This window comes from Triturus cristatus, chromosome 3_2 (assembly GCF_964204655.1).
Source record: "Triturus cristatus chromosome 3_2, aTriCri1.1, whole genome shotgun sequence".
Taxonomy (NCBI): Eukaryota; Metazoa; Chordata; class Amphibia; order Caudata; family Salamandridae; genus Triturus; species Triturus cristatus.
Window position 1 is genome coordinate 574,745,475 of NC_140584.1, and position 19,972 is coordinate 574,765,446.

Genomic DNA, 19,972 nt, shown 5'->3' on the forward strand with positions numbered 1-19,972 from the left:
GGAAGTAGGGTGTAAAACCCCTCAGAGCTACTGCCCCCTCCTCCCACTCTGAGATTCCTCAGAGGTTAGGGAAACCTCAGGAGCCCATAGGGAACTTCTTGCCAGCTCCAAGGTTGGAAGAGAAGCTTTCCCAATGGCCCAATAGCAGTGGATGGTCTGGCACCTGGCTCTTGACACTGACTGCTGTCAGTGGCCACTGGCGATACTGTCCTGGTGGACAGAGATTTCCCTAGGTTAGGGACAAAGGTCCGACCCCAGGAGTGGAATGGGCTAAGCCACTTTTTTGCCCATGGTTGTCTTGTCTGTCTACTGGGATGCATCTGTGAGCAAATTAAAGTTAGGTGCTTCACAGATAGGATACGCAGGTAAAGAATAGTGTTTCCCATTGGTATGTTCAGTGGTCTCGGAGGGTACAGACAGAGGGTCCAGCTGGGTTCAGAGAGGCGTAGAGCTGACAAATGCCCCTGTAGTAGTGGGCCATTGTTCACTTTTTTTTGGAAGTCCATCAAGGTATTGATTAGTCTACCCTGGCTTTAGGCTGGAAGGGGTGTCTTGTTGGAAAATGGCCCTCTCTGAAGGGTCACTCCAAACCCTTTGCCTTCCTCCTGCTCTTTTTACAACCTCATTTTTGCTGGCTTTAGAACTCTGCACACTCTCCCTAAAACATGGTAACATTGGCTCATACCCAATTGGCATATTTAATTTACTTATAAGTCCCTAGTAAAGTGCACCACATGCGCCCCGGGCCTGTAAATTAAATGCTACTAGTGGGTCTGCAGCACTACTTGTGCCACTCACATAAGTAGCCCTCTAACCATGTCTCAGGCCTGCCACTGCAGCGCCTGTGTGTGCAAATTACTACCACTCCGACTTGGCATTTAAAGCTACATGCTGAGCCTTAAACTCCCCTTTAAATTACATAAAAATCACCCTTAAGGAAGGCCGTTGGTAACCCAAAGGGCATGCTGCTATGTAAGTAAAAGGTAGGACCTGTACTTTTATGTTTCATATGTCCTGGTATTGATAAGCCACCTATTTTGTTTTTCCCTACTGTGAGTCCTACTCCCTTCATAGACTAAGAATTGTCAAATATGACAGCAAGCAACATAAAGCCCCACAAAGCCTCACCATACAGCTGATAGCTCTCGGAACCAATGCCGGATGATGCAAAGCCTCGCTGCACAGCCTCTCGGAACCGACACCAGACACCCCATGATCCAAGGTACTGTCTTCAGTGGGCACAAGTGGGTCCTTGTAGCTGGCCTGTGCTCCATCACGGTCATCTTGTACTTTCGATTTGCACCGGTCCCTCACGACCTGAAGTAACCTTTTTAGCACTACCTGCTTCTAAGCACGTTATTGCATTTATTTCTTCAACATTCAATAACTCAACTTCTACTTGATGAATTTTGATAGTTTTAGACCTGTTATATTATCTATTTTTCTAAACTGTTGTGGAGTTTTTTTGTGGTGTATTTACTGTGTTGTTGTATCAGTTATTGCACAAATGGTTTGCATATCGCCTTTTAAGTTAAGCCTGCCTGCTCTGTGCCAAGCTACCAGGAAATGAGCACCGGATAATTTAGGATTGTGTTGTGACTTACCCTGACTAGGATTGTATTCCCCATGTGGACAGGGTGCATACCTCTGCCAACTAGAGATCCGATTTCTAAGTCAGTAGCTGTGTGAGTGACTCGGCCACAAAGGAACCGCACCTCCCCTTCTAGCCAGCAAGAGTCCACAGTTTTGCACGAAATATCTACCAAAGTGCAGCACTTTCTACTGGTTAATTACTGTGTGCTACCTCCATAGGTAAATGCCTCATACGTACTCTGCACTACAGCTGCATAATAGAGCACAAGGAAATGTCACCATTGACCTTGTATGCGTATTGGCAATGTGATTGTTCCTGGTGCGTCTTTATCCAGAAATATGTAATAACATGAATCCTCCTATAGAGAAGACAACAAGAGGTAAATCTCCGCTAAACAAGGGTCTTTCCTCCTTGAAATGTCCACATATTCCTCGGCATCAAGAACTCACCACAATTGGCAGGAAATGCGCTGGAGGCTGCTTGTTAAGCTGCCTATCATCCTGGAAAAAGGCAGGAAGACCTCTGCATACTACTAAGGTGGCTGGGGCCAAATGGGCAAAGCTTCCAAGTGATTTTCACTTTTCTCGTAGTCATTTAAAGGGAGAACCATGGGCTCCGCTCTTGCTAGGAGAGGGCAAGAAAGAACCTACTCGTAACAGTCACATACAGATTGCTCTCCAGTAGATTAACAATGCATTGACCTCCATGAAGCATTTCAGATCGTTTTTCAATCTGGAATTGTCAAGAAAACATACTTGCTTTGCCTTCGCCAAGCCCTTGAGTTAGGATCATTTGTCCTTTACAGAAGTGGAGCTTCAGCAGGGGCACCTCCTATGTTTATATTTGTAAGTGCCTCCCGTTGAGGTTTAACTGTGTGAAAAAAGCATTCGGGCCAAAACGGCCCGCCAAACTCAATGGGGGAGGAGGTCCATTTGGCCCCCCTGCCTGAGCTGATTTCGGCCCGGGGATCCCAGGCCCTTGGGCTTGGCCTTGACAAGCTGGGTGTCCTGGAGCCCACCCAGTGCATCAAGTAAGCACATTTGGAGACCGCGGGTGGACCCTGAATGCCCCCTTGATATCTGCCAGCTCCCTGCCTCCAGCTGGAGCCAGAATTGCTCTCCAATACAGGGAGCTGCTAAACATGCAACTCCCTCTGTGTGAGAGCAATAGTTTTGTCTGTTTTCCTGCCGATTTGTCAGCGGGCAGGGAAACAAACGTAAACTCTGCTCCCAGCAAGCAGGAGCACTTTGACAGCTCCCGCTTGCTGGGAGCAGAGTTAGTGTTTGATTTGACTTGGCAGAAGCTGCCAAAGCTCTCGCCTCGCCAAGTCAGAGCAAACAGCTATGTCCGTGGTCTGCACCGGGGGACATAGCCGGAGACCGCCTTGTAGGGTGGTGGTCCCCAGGGCCATCAATGGCTCTAGGAGGGGGCAAGGCGGTCCCCCTCCTTCTGTTTTCGTATATGGCCCGGGAGGGGGACCGCCTGGCCCCCTTCTCTCATCTATTTTATCCAAATAATGGCTTGGGGGTCCATCTGCCCCCTGCTAATTATTGGTTTCAATCTCTAGGGAGGTGGGGGTCCCCAGGGCTCTAAAGAGCCCATGGAGGAGGCTACACACTGCTCTCATCCAATATTTGAAATAAAACCCCAGAGAGATGGTGGTCCCCGGGGCTCAAAAGAGCCCATGGGGGGTCTGCACTGCCCCTTCCATTTTATAATAAAGCCCCGGGGAGGTGGTTATCCCCAGGGCTAAAAAGAGCCTAGGAGGGGGGCTCCATGTGTCCCCATCTTCTTTTTTTTCTCCTTCCCCACATAACCCCGGTATTTGTCCCCATCCCCTCCCCGCTCCCTCCCCCCCCAGGAGTTGAAACAAAAACAAGTGTGGGAGACTGCACTTGTTTTTTCTAAACTTTTGACACAAATTAGCAGATCCATCCAATATCTTGTGGCAAAATAGCAAAAACAAATGTTTATAAGCCCAAGCAGTGTCCCTGTGGGATGCCATCACCACACTCATGAGGTCGGGGTATTCCTACCCCACCCCCTTTTCTTTATTTATAATGGTTTTGGAGGGATTTGGCTGAAGCAGAGTCCCAAGATGGCTGCCAACTTTCCTGGTCGAAGTGTTGGCAGCCAATCAAATTTCAGCAAGGGGATTGTTGAATCCGCAGAGGATCCATGCCCCTAGATATACAAATTTGGTTTTCGTTTAATATGTCTAAAACTACTGAATGGATTTTCACCAAATCTCAAAAAGTCCTCTTTCTGGATCAACAGCTAGCTTTCTGCCAAATTTGCCATCCAACAATTTGCGCTGTAGTAGTGTTCAAAATCTCTATGGGAAAACGTGTTTTGGGCCCCCCACCCCACTATTTTTCAGGGATCAACCTTAAAAATTTTCAGGAAGATTCGTCAAATGGCACCAAGGGTATAGGCAAGTAAAAAACACTTCTATGGAAACTAGGTCCTAACTACAAATACATACTGGCGACCACTCGTGCAAAACCAGTGAAATTCAGCAGTTATAGTTACCTGAGCTAACTATAACTTACGGCCCTGCAATGCACTGCTCATGATCTCACACATTACATTACTCATGACAAGGTCCGTGACGTCACTCATGACATCTCAAATGACTGGTTGCTGATATACATCATGGAGGTCCACTAGGGGGCCAACACTATGAAATGAGCAATTGAACAGCTGATCGTCATTAGCCATAATAACTTCAGATTTCCTTTGAAAAAAGTTGTGAAGACTGAAACGCTTTAGGATAAGAATTGCTGAAACAAATGAAATGGTTTTACCTGCTTCTATGAGTGCGACTCACTTTCTTCTTGGGTGAAGAATGTGTTGCCCATGTTTAGCAGCGAGGTTCCGCAGAGGAGTACGCACCACCAGAAGAGCGCCCAAAACACCCACAGAACCACATTAGGAGGAACGCTTGATAAGCATTGCATGAGGGCTGCCACCACAGACTGCCGAGGTTAGGTCCACACAGCTTTTAAATATAAGTCTGCATTGGAATGGATGCAAACCAAGATGAGAAGTAAAAAATGGCATTAAATGCCTACTGGAGGGCAGACAACATATATGAAAGACCAAAAGTCCCATAATGCTTGGTTACTGATATCCACCAGGGAGGTCCACTAGGGGGCCAACACTATAAAATGAGCAATTGAACAGATGGTCTCCATTAGCCATGAAAACTTCGGATTTCCTTTGAAAAAGGTCGTAAAGACTGAAAGGGGTCAGGATATGAATTGCTGGAACAGACTAAATGGTTTTACCTGCTTCCATGAATGCGACTCGCTTTCTTCTTGGGTGATGAATTTGTGGCTCATATACATTAAATAAAAATCACTGAAAAAAACAAAGGTTACAGGGGTGTTATAGTTAGGCTAAGATTTCACTCATGCAAAACCAGTGAAATTCAGCATTTATAGTTACCTGAGTTAACTATAACTTATGCCCCTGCAATGCACTTCTCATAACCTCACATATTACATCACTCTTGACATGGTCCGTGACATCACTCATGACATCTCAAATGACAGTAGTGACACCCCTTCACTAAGCCAGTAACGGCCCAGCTTACCACTTCACTGGGGCCGACCCTTTTTAAAAAAGAAAAATTGTTTTTTGATAACTTAAAGGGTGGGTGGTAAGCAGACCCCCTCCCCGGGGATCCAATCCCCCGGGGTCCAGCCTCATTTTAAATGTTTGTTTTTAAATGAATAAATAAGGGGAAGGGGGGCATGCGGCCCCCTCCCGGCCCAATTTCAGCCCTGGTGACACCATCCCTCGGGGCCAGGCCTCAATTGTGTGTGCCCTGGTCCCACCCAGGGTACCAACTCTGTTGGGGATCTCAGGGGGAGCCTCAGGGCCCCCGCATTCCCTGCCAGCTCTTAGCCTCCTGCGGAAGCTGGCATTGCTTTTGCAGAGAGGGAGCGGCTCCCTCTCTGTAAAAGCAATTGTGCTCCACTTTGAGCAAGCGAGAGCAAAATGCTCTTGCTTGCCCAAAGTGGAGCACAGTTTGCTATAGCTTGGCGGTAGTGGTAAAGCTCCCATAGCAAACAGCTATGTCCCAGGGTTGGGCACCCCGGGAAATAGCTGGAGCCCACGCTGGGGGTGGTGTCCCGAGGGCCATCTATGGCTCCAGGAGGGGGGCTGCACGGCCCCCTCAATTCCAAAATACAGCCGCTGGGAGGTGGTGGCCCCCGGGGCTGCAGGGGTGTGTGGCCTCACTACTTTAAATTCTAAGATTTGTCCTGGGGAGGTGGCGGCCAGCGGGGGAGCCCATGGGCCCCCCACATTCTTTCACTGTAGCCCCAGGGAGGTGGCAGTCCTCAGGGCTGTGGGGGGCGGGCATCCAGGCCAAGGTTCCCTCTAATTTTTTCCCTCTGTGTGCGGCACTGTAAGGTCTCTGTGCACTGCAGCCAAGGCTATGTGCGCCAGTAACACAACCGCGTGTGTGGTTGCAGCGACAAATATCAGTGCAGATTGTGTGAGTATTCATGTTAATCGCAGCGGCAGTCATGTGCTGCAATTACCATGAAGACTTTCTCAGAGGCACACAATATTCCCCGCACACAGCCGGCCTTAGCGCTGGTGGTGCCCCGTCAGACGATGTTTGTTGCCGGCCCCCAATGACCACCCCCGCCAGGCATTCCCTCGCTATTACCCTTTAACAGTGTCCCTCAAGGTCTCCATTACCATTCTCTCTGAGATGTATTTAATTTCATTTAGAACGTCTCTCATACCAGTGTAGGGTGTACTTTACATTGCACACATATTAAACAGAGACAATCAATCATAGGTATGTAAATCAGTGTATAAGAAATGTTACATATGACAGAGGACTGCAAGGTTTAGGAAAGACATGTCATTTATGCTGATGGGCAGTATAGTTTAAGAGTGCTTTGTCTGGAGAAGCAAAAACTCAAAATTTAAAAAGTAACTCCATGGTTAGGATTTCCCTTTAATAGGAATCACTTTGTACCCAAATGAACCCTATTTGCAACATTAGGATAATGAATGGCTGGGGAAAATATCATAACGCTCTAATCTATACCTTGTAGTATGCATGAAGTTCTTTAATGACAGTTAATAGATTACTGTTCTATATTAGGATTTTAACTTCTAAACTGCAAGTAACAAAATGACCTCTCTGACCTAAGTAGTAACCCGCTAACCGATTTTCATTCTTTGCACTTTGTCATCTGCATGGTACACGTTCTTTGCAGCAGGCATATTAACCCTCTACGCTACCTTAAAACTTCCACTAGAGAACATTCCAATCTCTCTAATACAACAAGTAACATTACACCTACAACAAGCCAAGACTGTTGGCTTTGTCATTGGATCTTATTTGCATATGATAAATACGGTGGCTGTTTATTTTTGTACCGTCTGGGACATCAAATAATGATCTGGCCACCCTAATCATAAGAGTGAAAGTTTTTTGCAGGATCAGCACATTACTTATTTCCTCCACCCTCGATCCCTGATTAATGCCATAATAGCAATAGTTTAACTTGTATCTGAAACACTAGGTTGCCGTCAATAACATGCTCAGTTACCTCAAGGGTCTGGTAATGCACCCTGCATTCAGACAACTCACTCCTCATTCTCGCCCTTCACTTTCACGCTCACCCTGCACTCACAGTGATCACAATTGACTCACACTGATCACCATGCACTCACACCATTCACCCGCTCACCCTGCACTTAGTGATCACGCTGCACTCACAGTGCAAGGGTGCTGTTCACCCTTTACCTCACCCTGCAGTCACAGAGCACACTACTCACACTGCACTCATGTGACACTTCACTCACTTGTCCCCCTCACTGATAAATCTGCAATCTCACTCAAACAAGCCCATCACTAACCATGGATTCCTTCATCCTACTCTGCACTTACATCTGCACCCAAATTCATGTGGTAACCTCACTCAACCTGCAGTCACTCCTCGTACCGTACTCACTGTTGCATCGCTCACTGTGCACTCACATGGGCACTCCCATGGGCACTCCTGCTACCCACACAGTGCAGAGGGTTAATGTGCCTGCTACAAAGAACGTGTACCATGCAGATCACAGAACTGAGTGTGAATAAACTATGAGTAGCGCAATAAAAAAATTAAATGTTGGTCAGAAAGGTGCTATAGAGAGATGAGGTGCATAGTTGGTGGGTGGAAGTGAGAGAATTCATGGGGAAGGAGGAAATGGGGAAGGGGCATCAAAAAAGACTGTTGCACCGTGTGCGACCAGGGCTAGGGCCAGCCCTGGCTGTGAGAGTTAGCCCTATCCCCCTTCCCCCCCACCCCCAAAGTTCAGGTCTAGTTGCGCCCCCGCGTCTCTGCACCTGCTGAGCACCGCCGGCAGGACCCGGCCCACTTAAAGCCTTGGGTTTGGAGTTACTTTCCGTGTCTGTCTGCTCTCTAGCCCAGCGAGTCACAGGCATGTTGACACCACGGGATGGCAGATAAAAGCACGTCATGCTTGTAGTCAGGGCTTTAAGTGGGAGGAAAAAAACATGGGGGGGGTCTCACATAGGGGTGTGGACAATGCAATTAAGGGAGTGGTTTGAAATACTTAAGCTAAAAATCTGTACCTTGCATAATGTGCTGCCCCACTGGTATTTTGCTGTGTCTGTCCATTTATCCAAATGTATAAATAAAGAACACAACGAGTAACATTACACTTACAATAATCCTGGCCTATTGGCTTTGTCAATGGTTGTAATTTGCATGAGATAAATAAGAAATAGCTATTACTTCATTGTATATACAATTTAAAATGCTTCTCTACTTGTGGGCGAGGTTGTGGCTAAGGCTAGAGCTGCCGTCTTTCGAGCTGAGAAAGCAGCATCTAGCCTCACGTCGTTCAACACTCTAAGAATCAACGCTTGTAGTCCTTGCTCATTTAATTTGTTAATAGAGCTCTGCACACGATCTGCCCCGCTCTATTAGCAAAAGAAATGGAGCAAGTCTACAAGCACGACATGTGGCTTCAGGTAATTCAGAAAAGCACAAGTTCTGATTGTGAACTTATTTACATTTTTTCTGTTGAAAGGACGCAGCTGCGGGACAGATTTTGTGCCTTTGTTAAAGTAATCATGTTAATTGCAGCGCATGATGGGTGCTACGATTAACACGAATACTTTCACAAAGGCTTACAATCTTTCCTGCAGCCGCACCCTTTCAACAAAAGAAATGCAGCAAGTGCAGGAGGCACTTGCTGCTGGACTAACCTGCTGTAGTGAGCGCCTCAAATGCCACTGACTGCGCGCTCGAAGAAAGAACAGTGCGCGGGCGCCCGTGCGTGCAGCTTACTGGGAACAATGATCCAGGCCCCCGCATAAATTGAACATTTGGCCTGGGAGGTGGCAGTCCCCAGGGCACGGGGTTTCCCAGCAAGCAACCCCCACATAAAATATGCACAATGCCTCAGGGAGGTGGTGGTCCTCAGGGCTTTGAGCCATTGGAGGAGGGCTCCGTGTGCCCCCTTCTAGATATATTGTTCATGCCTCCAGGATCTGGCCCACCCAAGGGCTCCAGATTACAAAAGCGTGGGAGACCGCACTTATATATATTTTCTTTATCAGGATTTGCGGATCCAATGCAATTCCTGCCTACATTTTTTTTCAAAATGCTTTTGGGCCCTGTGGGAGCCCCCGCCCCTAAAGAGACCCTGGGGGTGTCAGGGTGTTTTCCATGCTTTAAAAAAAAAAAGATTCTGTGACACGGTTCAACCAAGTCACAAGATTGCTGCCAACAGTTCCTGGTTTGTAGTGTTTGCAGCCAATCAGATCTTAGCACGAGATCAGGAGAGGTTGCGGATCCTCAGCATCCCTATAAATACAACTGGAAATGTATTTAAATAACTCTGCAACTACTGAACGGATTTACACCATTTAATTACAAGGTGACTTTCTGGACCAACAGCTACCTTTCTGCCAAATGTGGTGTAATTCCGTTCAGCAGTTCAGACTGTAGCCGTGTCTGAAGTTCCTCTGAAAATTTACATAGGGAAAACTCGTTTTGGGACCCCCCTTTTTCCTTGACCCCCCCTGCTTGATGGATCACCCCAAAATTTTCAAGACAGTAGCTGAATTGAGTGGCAAACTAGTTTTAAACATTTTGTTAGGATTCGTCAAATAATGCCAAAGTTATTGGCAAATGAAAAAATGCTCTTGCTATGGAAACTACATCCTAACTATATAACATGTTTGGTTTCCTTATAACTTCAGGCCCTACGGTGCACACTGACAAAGGCCAGTGTTGATTTGGCATTAAGTACAGTAATAAAATATCATTTTTCAATTAAAAAAAAAAAAAAACTAGAAATCACTGGGAAAAAAGACAAAGGTTAAAGGGATGTCATAGTTAGGTCAAAATGTAATTTAAAACATTCAGTTTTAAGCTAACAAAACCGCTGAAATTCACTAGTTATAGTTACTTAAAGTAACTATAACTCACGCCCTCGCCACACACTACCACCCATATTACATTGTCATTACATGTTCTATGACATCATTGATAACATGACTGTAACATCTGAAATTGATGACAACACTGTGTATGATGGGGGTGTGAGTTATAGGTACTTTGGGGCTCGAGATACAGTTACTTTTGATAACTATAACTGGTGATTTTCCGTGGTTGTGTTTAAAACAGTATATTTTCACTGCCATTTTCGCTTAACTATAACGTTCCTCTAACCTTTGTGTTTTGCGAGTAAATAAATATAGTACTTTCCATTCTAAACTGGCTGCAGGAATCACGAATCGCATTACAATGGCCAGTCACCACTCCGCAAGATGAAAAGGGAAGGAGCTGTGTTATGCTGCCAAACATACATGTTTCTGCTAGCACAGGTTGTGCAACATGAGCTCCTGATTCAGTCATACACATTCGACTTCTCTACTTAGGCAGGAGGGCAGTGAATACACGCTGAACTTCAAAAGTTTCAGGTAAATTGCGGTTCAATATACACCAGAGAAGGTAGTTAAGATCTGGCATTGTTGCTTACTCCGTTTGACAGTACCGATGCGATGTGTGTACGCTTTTGTTTTTCAGATGAGATTCAGGCGTTCATCACTGGATACGTTACGAAGGATATTTCATTCTGGAATTAAGTTGATCTAAGTAGCTTGGCATTGCATGGTGGTAGTCACTCGGCAGCATGCAGTTTTTGACACTCTTAAATTGGTGCAGGTTGATATGTGAACCTTGTAAGTGATGCAGAATTGGACACCATATTTGACATTTCAGAACACCTCCACGTTGACACCAGTTCACTGTAGTAGCAGATGGGGCACCTGTTCATGGCTCTAATGTTGTAATTCACTGAGCATCAGTTCCTCCTTGTGTGTTTAACATTGGCATTTATGTTTCATTTTAGTTCCCCTGTCGAAGGGATAAGGTGATCCCGAAATGCATTGGGAAACGACTACAGAAATCTTTGTTTTTTGTCAACAAAGTGAATTTCATGGATTCTAAGTTTATATGTCATGTTTTGAATATTTGAAGTATGAAATGAAAAAACAATTAAGTGATTACGGTGAGCCATCCGTAATAAATTGTTAAATGTTTCAAGACAGTTTGTCTGTAGCATATTTGAACATTTATGTATAGGTGATAGTAAAACATTGTATATTTTGAGCAAAACGTTTTTTTGCACCTCCAGCAGTGCGGGTAGGGGCAAGTGCATGATCACACTTGCTTCAGACACTTAGATATACAAGGGGTTGGCTACCTCTTTCCCACCCAGCACGCTTTATCAATTCACACTGAGTACACAGGTGGTTTACACACAAATAGGAGTGCGCGGTCTCACCCCTCATAATTAATCATGAGGGCAGTGTGCCACATCATGTCTTAGAATATCTCATTCGCATCCAAGACCCTGGTCACTATGAATGAGCGTTCCATAGCCGAGGATGGGCCTGAGACCGACGCTGCCAATGAGGGACAGACCCCAAATAGTTGTACATGTGCACATTTCTATCACAGAGTGAACTCAATCCACATCTCCATCTGTGAGGTTTGCTCAATTTTACCACTGAGTGGTCTCAAATCCATACTTCAGTCACTGCACACTTCCATCTAGGAGGTCTGCATCAGCCACCCTTCCATAACTGAGTGTCTCATAACATGAGAGTTCTAAAGCTTATACCCATAACAACAAGGCTTTAAGTGAGCTGGGTCCTAACAGTGCTCAGCACCGGCAGTTCTAAAAAGCAGGTGCAGCGACAGTTCTCTATCGGGCTCTCCTTTTTTTTCCCCAGGATGAACAAAATAAATCTTAACTCTGCTTCAGTTCCACCCTTCACTGCCTTTGATGTAACTTCAAAGAGACTCATTATAGTTCTTTCGCAGTCTCATAATATCAGAACTGAAGCATTTTCAATATTATATACAAGAAGCCATAGTTATTGCTTATTTATCTTATGCAACTAACAGCCATTGACAAAGCCAATAGGCCTGGCGTGTTACTTGTTGGATTATATATTTGGATGCAATGACACAAGCAGCAAAATACCAGTCGGGCTGCACACTATACTAAGCACAGACTTTCAGCTTATGTGTTTCTAAGCAACACCCTCAATTACATCAGCCACGCCTCTTTGAGAGACTCCCCTCCCAAGTTTTTTCATCCCACTGAATGCCCTGTATAGCACTACTCATTTGCTCAAAACACCATCATTCATGGCGACTTTGCGTGCCCCATAGTGTTTTCATCGTGGAGTGGCAACTATAGAACATACTTCCATCGCTGTGCCCCACAAAGCATACCTACATCACTGGGTATCTCCCCTCTCCTCATCATTGGTACCCCACAACAAACAATTCTGTTGCCAGGTGCCCTCGTAACACAAACCATTCCATACCCTCAGATTACTGCCGCCCATAAAAAAAGCATTTCCAAGCTGTGCCCCCACCCTTCCCCAAACCCCCTGAAACACGGACCCTTCCATTGCTTTATAGCACAACCTATGACTCCCACAGCCGGGGTCTGTGCTGCCAAACACAGCAACAATGAGCAATGTCTCCGCAGGTAATAATTGTAGGCAAGTATGTAAAGTGTAAAACATCAATTACAATCGGAAGGAAAAAAGGAGACAACAAAAGTTTGCATAATTTTTCTAGAGCGGTCTCTATTGAAAAAATGTAGAGAACAAATAATATCAACAATTATGAGAGAGATATCCTTTTAGCAAAAAGGGACAGGGTTCAAAGTCCAGGAACAATTAAAAAAATCCCTTTTTGCAAGAAAACTTATTTGTATAACACTCTATTCAACTTATTGTGGGAAACCATTAATGCCCCTCTCTACCATAATCATTCGCCATACACTGAGTACTGATTAATGCAAAAATGTCTCCCTTTATTTATCAAAAACACAGTAAAATACAGTTGATACAAGCATGTTTTGTTACAATCTACAGAAATATCACATTTACATTTCAGAATTTTTATACAACATTTTAAATAAAATGTGTCCTCACAATATATTAAAAACCAATGTTTAAAACTGAATATCAAAAACAATGTCTTGTCTCGTTGTGTCTGAATGAGACAAATTTCTAAGACGTTATCAATACCATAGATCCTTGTTTATCACTGGTATGTTATGTTATGTTACGTTAGGCAAACTTATATAGCGCGCAGCTACCCTAGGGTGTCCCGGCGCTGTGGAGACACTATCAATAGTGCTAGTTACTCTAGTCATAATATACACCTGACAATACACCTTGCTTACAGATAATAATCAATTGTAGAAATGTCAAAATGTATATCTCACATAAGTAACAGAAATATCAAATTGTATATCACACAATATATTTTGAAACATGTTTTTCTATTATTGTTTCATTAGATAATCTGATTGATTTTATCACTTTGTCCTGAAGAAGGTGGGGTAAATCGACAACAAACCATCGAAACGCTGCTTCAACATGTTTGTGTGATATACAATTTGATATTTCTGTTACTTGTGTGAGATATAAATTTTGACATTTGTACAATTGATTCTTGTCTGTAAACTCCCTGATCTAGTTTCCCACCTGTACGTTAACTCCATTGGACTTTTTTACAACATCACATTGATTCAGGCAATCCTAACCACACTCAGGAGGGCATCAACTTGAGTGACTAGCCCCGCCAGTTTCCAGATTAACGCTGGATGATTCTTTTTCCTAGATAAATGCCATTACCATCCTTGCCGTCGCCATACTCCTGTTCCCGGAGGTTGCACATAATCACATTCCCCCTTTCCTTTGAATTTCAGTTGTCCTGGAATAAATGATACTGTGTTCTGGACACCGTTTCCCCGATGCTGGAACTGCTAATTCATCACACAGAGTAAGTATTTTCCTTGACCCTTCCTACCATCAATGACGTCTACAATTAGACGCTGCCACTGAATTCCTAAGGTCTTTCAGCACAGTCCCCTCGCCTAACAAATTATTGACCGCGACCCGTACGCGCTCCTTACGATGCAGGATTTGCCTAGGACAATACTCGGTAAGCTATTACCTGCCTCACCGGCATTTTATTATACAACCATAATGGGTCTCTTGCCTGATCACGCGGTTTAATTCCCACTCTGCCCTCTCTGCTTAGTCTATCCTCGACCTGCAGCACTATACTGCTTATGACCCTTTGAAATCCAAATTGGGCTGTAGTTTTCACCCATTTCGATTTGGCCATTAACACTGCCACAACCCACTCACTAGACCAGCTTGGTCCGTTGCCCACACTTTTCCCTCGCTGAAATATACCTTTTATTCCCTAACCAATTGGCCATTAGTTCACCCAAGAGTGAACGCTTGCCTTAGCTACCTTCTGGTTGTCAATCACATATACAGATTTGTGGATACATTTATTACATCATCCTTCCCCATAGACATACTGTTTCCACTACAGGTATCACGCTAGTACTTTCATTTTACCATTGTTTGCCTCCCGTGGCCCCTTTTGGTATTCTTATTCTATCCCTTTCCATTCCTTTTGTACAGCGCTTACCGAATTCTCTGTAACCCTGTCCTGATGATGACCTGAATTACATGAAGGTTGAAACGCCGTCGACCACTCAGCGCAACCTTGGGCGTCTTATGTTTCCTTTAATTTGTTGATTACTTCCTGTAATCTCAATATTTTGTTTTGCAACCAATCTTCAAATCATATTTTTTGCGCTGTTCTCGCTGTGCCTTACACTGTTGCGCGTTTCACTTGTGCTGTTCACTGTTCGCACGTGCAATGACGTGCACATGAATGTTTGGGTTACACCCACATACAATGTAAATAGTGCTGATAAACTATTTGTTCTCTATAGTCTTTCAATAGAGACCGCTCTATACAACTTATACAAACTTTTGTTGTCTCCTTTCTTCCTTCCAATTGTAATTGATGTTTTACACTTTACATACTTGCCTACAATTGTTACTTGTGGAGACATTGTTCATTGTTACACATTAACTACCCAGGTCTCGACTGGGTTTATGGGTTATCTCCTGTGGCTTTTCCTGCCACACACAGCAAGGCGCGGTCCCTTTGTTATGACTACAGCACATATGTAGCCAGCAGCTCACTAAAACCCAATGAGTAACTAAACCTGTCCCCTATCGCCCACATATCTCCCTCCACTGTTGGTCTACACTTACACAATCTTATCTGCACCGCGTTGTGTCTGGTCTTGTGTATTTTACTTGTTACGCGCATTTTTTAAGAAACTCACCCCTAGCCTGTGATTGTTCTCTGTTTTCAGACTCTACAGCTGCGTAAATACGGTTAGGAGGATTTGCCGCTGTAAAGCTTTTCCCCGCTCCCATTGAAACTCAAGCCTTTGCGTCGGTGAGTGGAAACGCCTCACCGTCCAAGGCTTCAGGTGCAGACGCCAGGTGCGGTGCGCAGGCGCATTGTACCAAGCCAGCACGCCCAGCCATCAGACATGATTGTGTTAACGAGGGGAACTGGTTATTCTGCCTCGTTTGCTCCTCGCGAGGACACTCCCGAGCCTGCACTGAGCCTGAACTATTGTCTGGAGCGCGCCAAAGGCACGAGGCACTGTTACACCTGGGGGAGGTGGGGCAGCCGGGAGTTATTGTCCTAGACCTCGCGCTAAACAGGACCCGGCACTTCAGCTCACAACAACAGATGCGGAGATCAATGTCTCCTAATAAACCGAGACAATGAGGCCTGCGAGCGATGTGATTTCAGCCTCAGGAAAAGATGTTTTGCTCAGCCTGATGACGCACGCTTTGGGGTCTCCTCGCTGCAGAGAGAATCCTGCACAATGTACAGTTTGCGTGTTACCCTGCATTCCTGTCAGTTGCACCTTTAACAACCCTATGCTAAGCCAGTAGTCGTGGTTTATTTATTGCAAACGTGCAATGTGCAAAAAGTTATTTTTTTAAACAAACCTAAAAATAAAGATGAGGCCTAGCCGCCAACGGTCACCCACCCTGGCACTGACGAGTGCTCCTCGTAAGGCAGCTGCGCACGTGTGATCAGCCACCATGCCCTCTCACAGTGCAAGGCAGCCACGGGTGAAGTGGGCTCACCTACTGCCCAAGACTGTATGCTGAGGAGGGCGGAAGCAAAATGTGGAAACGATCGACGAAGAGGGATTATGTGAAGTCCTTGTATCTATGCATGGGTGTTGTTTTTTGATGATGCTTTTCTTTTGGGAAAACATAATGTTGACTAAACAACTTAAGCTGTCCCCAGGCTAGACCTAACATAAAGCCCTGTGCCTGTGCCTTGCTGCACAAACTGTTATTTTTACATTCTGAAATCCATGTGTGTTTAAATACCGTAAACCAACTTCCAATTGACCTACGTGGCACAGCTGTTAGGCATTCATTCAATGAAAAGGAAAAGCACTTCAAATGAAGCTTGAGGTAAACTCTTCTGTGAAACTGAAAGTGTGCAACTGGGACCTAGGTACACAGGCAGAGCCATGTGCAGAACTGAAATATCAACAGACGGTGCAAGTCAGGGTTGGGGTGCATGGAGTGTGCATTCGTCCAAGTCTTAAACAGATGCTTTCCCTAGGCCATGATTTGCTGCAATTTGTGATCAAAGTTCACAAAGCAATTGACAACAATAATTTACTAGGTGAGAAGTGAGGTGGTGCATCAGTGCAGTTGTCCATGGGTCCAAAGAGTGGTATAGCAGCAATGTGGCTACAGTGGTGACTGGGGTGCAGTGACGTGTGGGCTCGCTTGGACACCGTGTCACTGGGGCAGATGATTCATTCAAGCATTATAGGTCGCTACTTTACAGTGCCAATGCACAGGGCAACAAGATGTCGAAGGATCACCACACAAGGGGCTAAAGCGGCCTTTTTGCTAGGGGGAAGGAAGCACCTGAAAGGCAACACACCAATTTGCTCGGCGATATGAAAAATCTTGCACTGCAGCTCTTCCTTTTGCTGACTAATTTACAATCCAGACTGGGAATGGGAGCGTCACTTGTCTGTCAGGAAGCGCTGGTGCCTGAGGTGGCGTATGGAGGAGCTCAGTCGAGAGTGAAGAGGTAAAAACGGGAGAAAAGGCAAATGGAAGAACAAGGGAGAGGCAGAAGGCTGAATAGGATATATGTAGAAAAGAGACGTAGGGGGAGATGCAGGAGACCGGGAGAAGGAAAGATGGGTGGGTGGGTACATAGGGAACACGGCAAGGAGAGGAAAAAGCTGAAGGCTAAAAAGAATACATTTCAACAATTAAGACACCCTCCCTATATATTGCACATAACTGCAGGGTGAAAAGAGGAAAAAGGTGCTATCAATTGTTTTTTTCTTCCAGAGTTTGATTATTTCCGGTGGTATTCTGGTATGTAATATACTTCATCTGTGGCACAGCTGCTCATTTTCCTATTATTGTCTTGTGTGTAATGCAGAGTATTTTGAAATCAGATCTTCTTGCACCTGGGAGCCAGTGAATGGACCTTCAGTACAGGGGAGAGATTGGGCATCCTAGCTTCAGATGCAGAAGTTGATATTCCATGGTGCAAGCTGTTGTAGGGTTACCAGATTCTCAAAACAACAAGCATTTACAATGCAATGGTCTCGGCATTGTTAAAGTTAGAGCTATTGGCATTGCTCATGACATTATTTTTGTTTTTGTTTTTAAAACATTTAAAGAAACGGTATTCTTATTTACACTGTTAATAGCTTAATCACTCTCAAATGCGACACCTATTGCATTTGCACCCACACACAGAGCCACACACACAAATAGAGCCACCCGCACACACAGAGCCACCCACAGAGAGCCACTCACATAGAGAAACCCACACACAAATAGAGCCACCCACAGAGCCACCTACACACACACACACACACAGACTTATTAAAAGGTGTTTATGATGGCGTGACAATCGTCTGCTCTAAATACACAAACACAACCGGTATAGCCATTCGCCGCAAAGCACACATTAGGGTTTTTATTATCTTTAATAAAGTTTTATTTTCTTACAGCCTCACAAGCACGCACAAGAAAGGCACACAAACTTCAACAAACACACATTTGTGCATATGAGTGCACCTTCGTTGGCATAAGGAACCGCGCTCAACGCTTAGACGCATTTCTATATCCAAAATCATCCTAACACAATAGTTAACACATCCACAACGCATGCGTGCATTTCGCAGCACACATAACGGCATAACACTGACACCACACACACACCGGTAAATGTGAACCGGTGGTTGCAGGTGGCACTCACCGGCACTCATTTTTTATTTTTAGTTCTGCCCTGACTGCCCAGCAGGACACGCTCTTTCCAGGGCAAAAGTAAACTGGCCAGTGTGCAAAACTCTGCTCCGGGGAAGATCGCGCAACGTCTAATAGTTATCGAGACTTTTAATGGACGAGCAAAACGTTCCAACTTGGGGGATGAGCGAGCACTACTCAATACAGCCTTCTCTAAAGCAGCAACGGTCATAAGAAACATTTCCATAATGCATTCATCTGAATCTGAGAGCGGATGTGACGTAACAGGCAGAGCTGCAGACTTTGGACTTGGGGAACATGACATCGGCGTCAGCACCACATCCTGTGATCCTGGGCAAATCACTTTAATTTTCCCGTGCCTAAAAAAATGAGCGTGACTTTATGTAAGGTAATTGATGCTCATATAAACCGTTTCAATACTTTCGGGTCGAATTCGCGCTATATAAAACTACTACAATAAAAATAAATAGACAGCACATTAGTACGACTTTCCTTTGTCCTTAAAGTCGTACAAACACTACATTTGATGCTTATGACACCCACTCCCATGCTAGTGCGAAAAAGTTACATCTAGGAAACAGAGAAAGTATTTGGAAAAATAGTATATTGGATTAATTCATTTGATGATTAACGACAGAGTGAATACATATGTTTTTGAAAATGGTCAGAGAAGCTATTTATTGCTGACTGAAATAGCAATTGACTCCCCGTGCGTGGTGTCCCGCCACTTAGCAACATTTCTCCCAACAGTGATTTACCCACTTTTCTTTTAAAGAAAAATGTAAACATGTTCAAGCTACATTGTCAGTGGGAGTTGAGGAGAAGCCGCTGGCGTCCCACAGCCTCCCCTCCCCTACCTAAAAAGAAAAATGTCATCTTAAAATATGAATGAGTTGAATCAATAGTTTTTGGGCAACTGATACCATCGATTACGTACAGAACAGGGTTAGCCACTTTCCACTTCTGCAAATATTCAATTTAAAAATTGTGTTATGCAATGCTACAATGTCACTAATGTATTTACAATCTAAGATGCTTTGCTTTTTCTTCGGCCTGTCGACAATACTTGGCAAGTGAAATCCGATAATTCAGAGGAAGACCGCGGGGTGGCGCAAAAGAGCAACAATTTAATTCTCGATCTCTTGTATCACCCAGTCCGCGATCCTCAGCACTGCAGCCCCTCGGCCTGCTCCACAATAAGGAACCAAGGGGGCTGCTGCAGAGCGGGCACTGACGGTTCACCTACGGTGAGCTAAAGAGTTGAAGGAAGTGATGCGGCATGTAGCCCGAAAAAGTGCCCCTGTAAGCCCCCGGGAGGTGTGCTACTGCGATGGGAGGGACCCGAGTGCAGGGCGCTCTCCACGGTCCGCAGACCGGTGTCTATTGAACATTCATTTAGTATGAATGAAGGAAGGACAGTGAGTGTTTGCACGTGGGGGTGGGGAGGGGGGAGGTTAGGGAGCTGTGAGGGGGTCGAGCGGGGATGTCCACCATTAGCCCATGCGGTCACATTCAGGATCTAACCGGGCACAGGGGATATTTCTGAAAGACAAAAAAAAAATCTGCGTTTCATCAGGGGTTTGGCTGGCAAGGCTTCGGCGTCCCCTCCTGTATCCTGCCGGAGCAGGAGG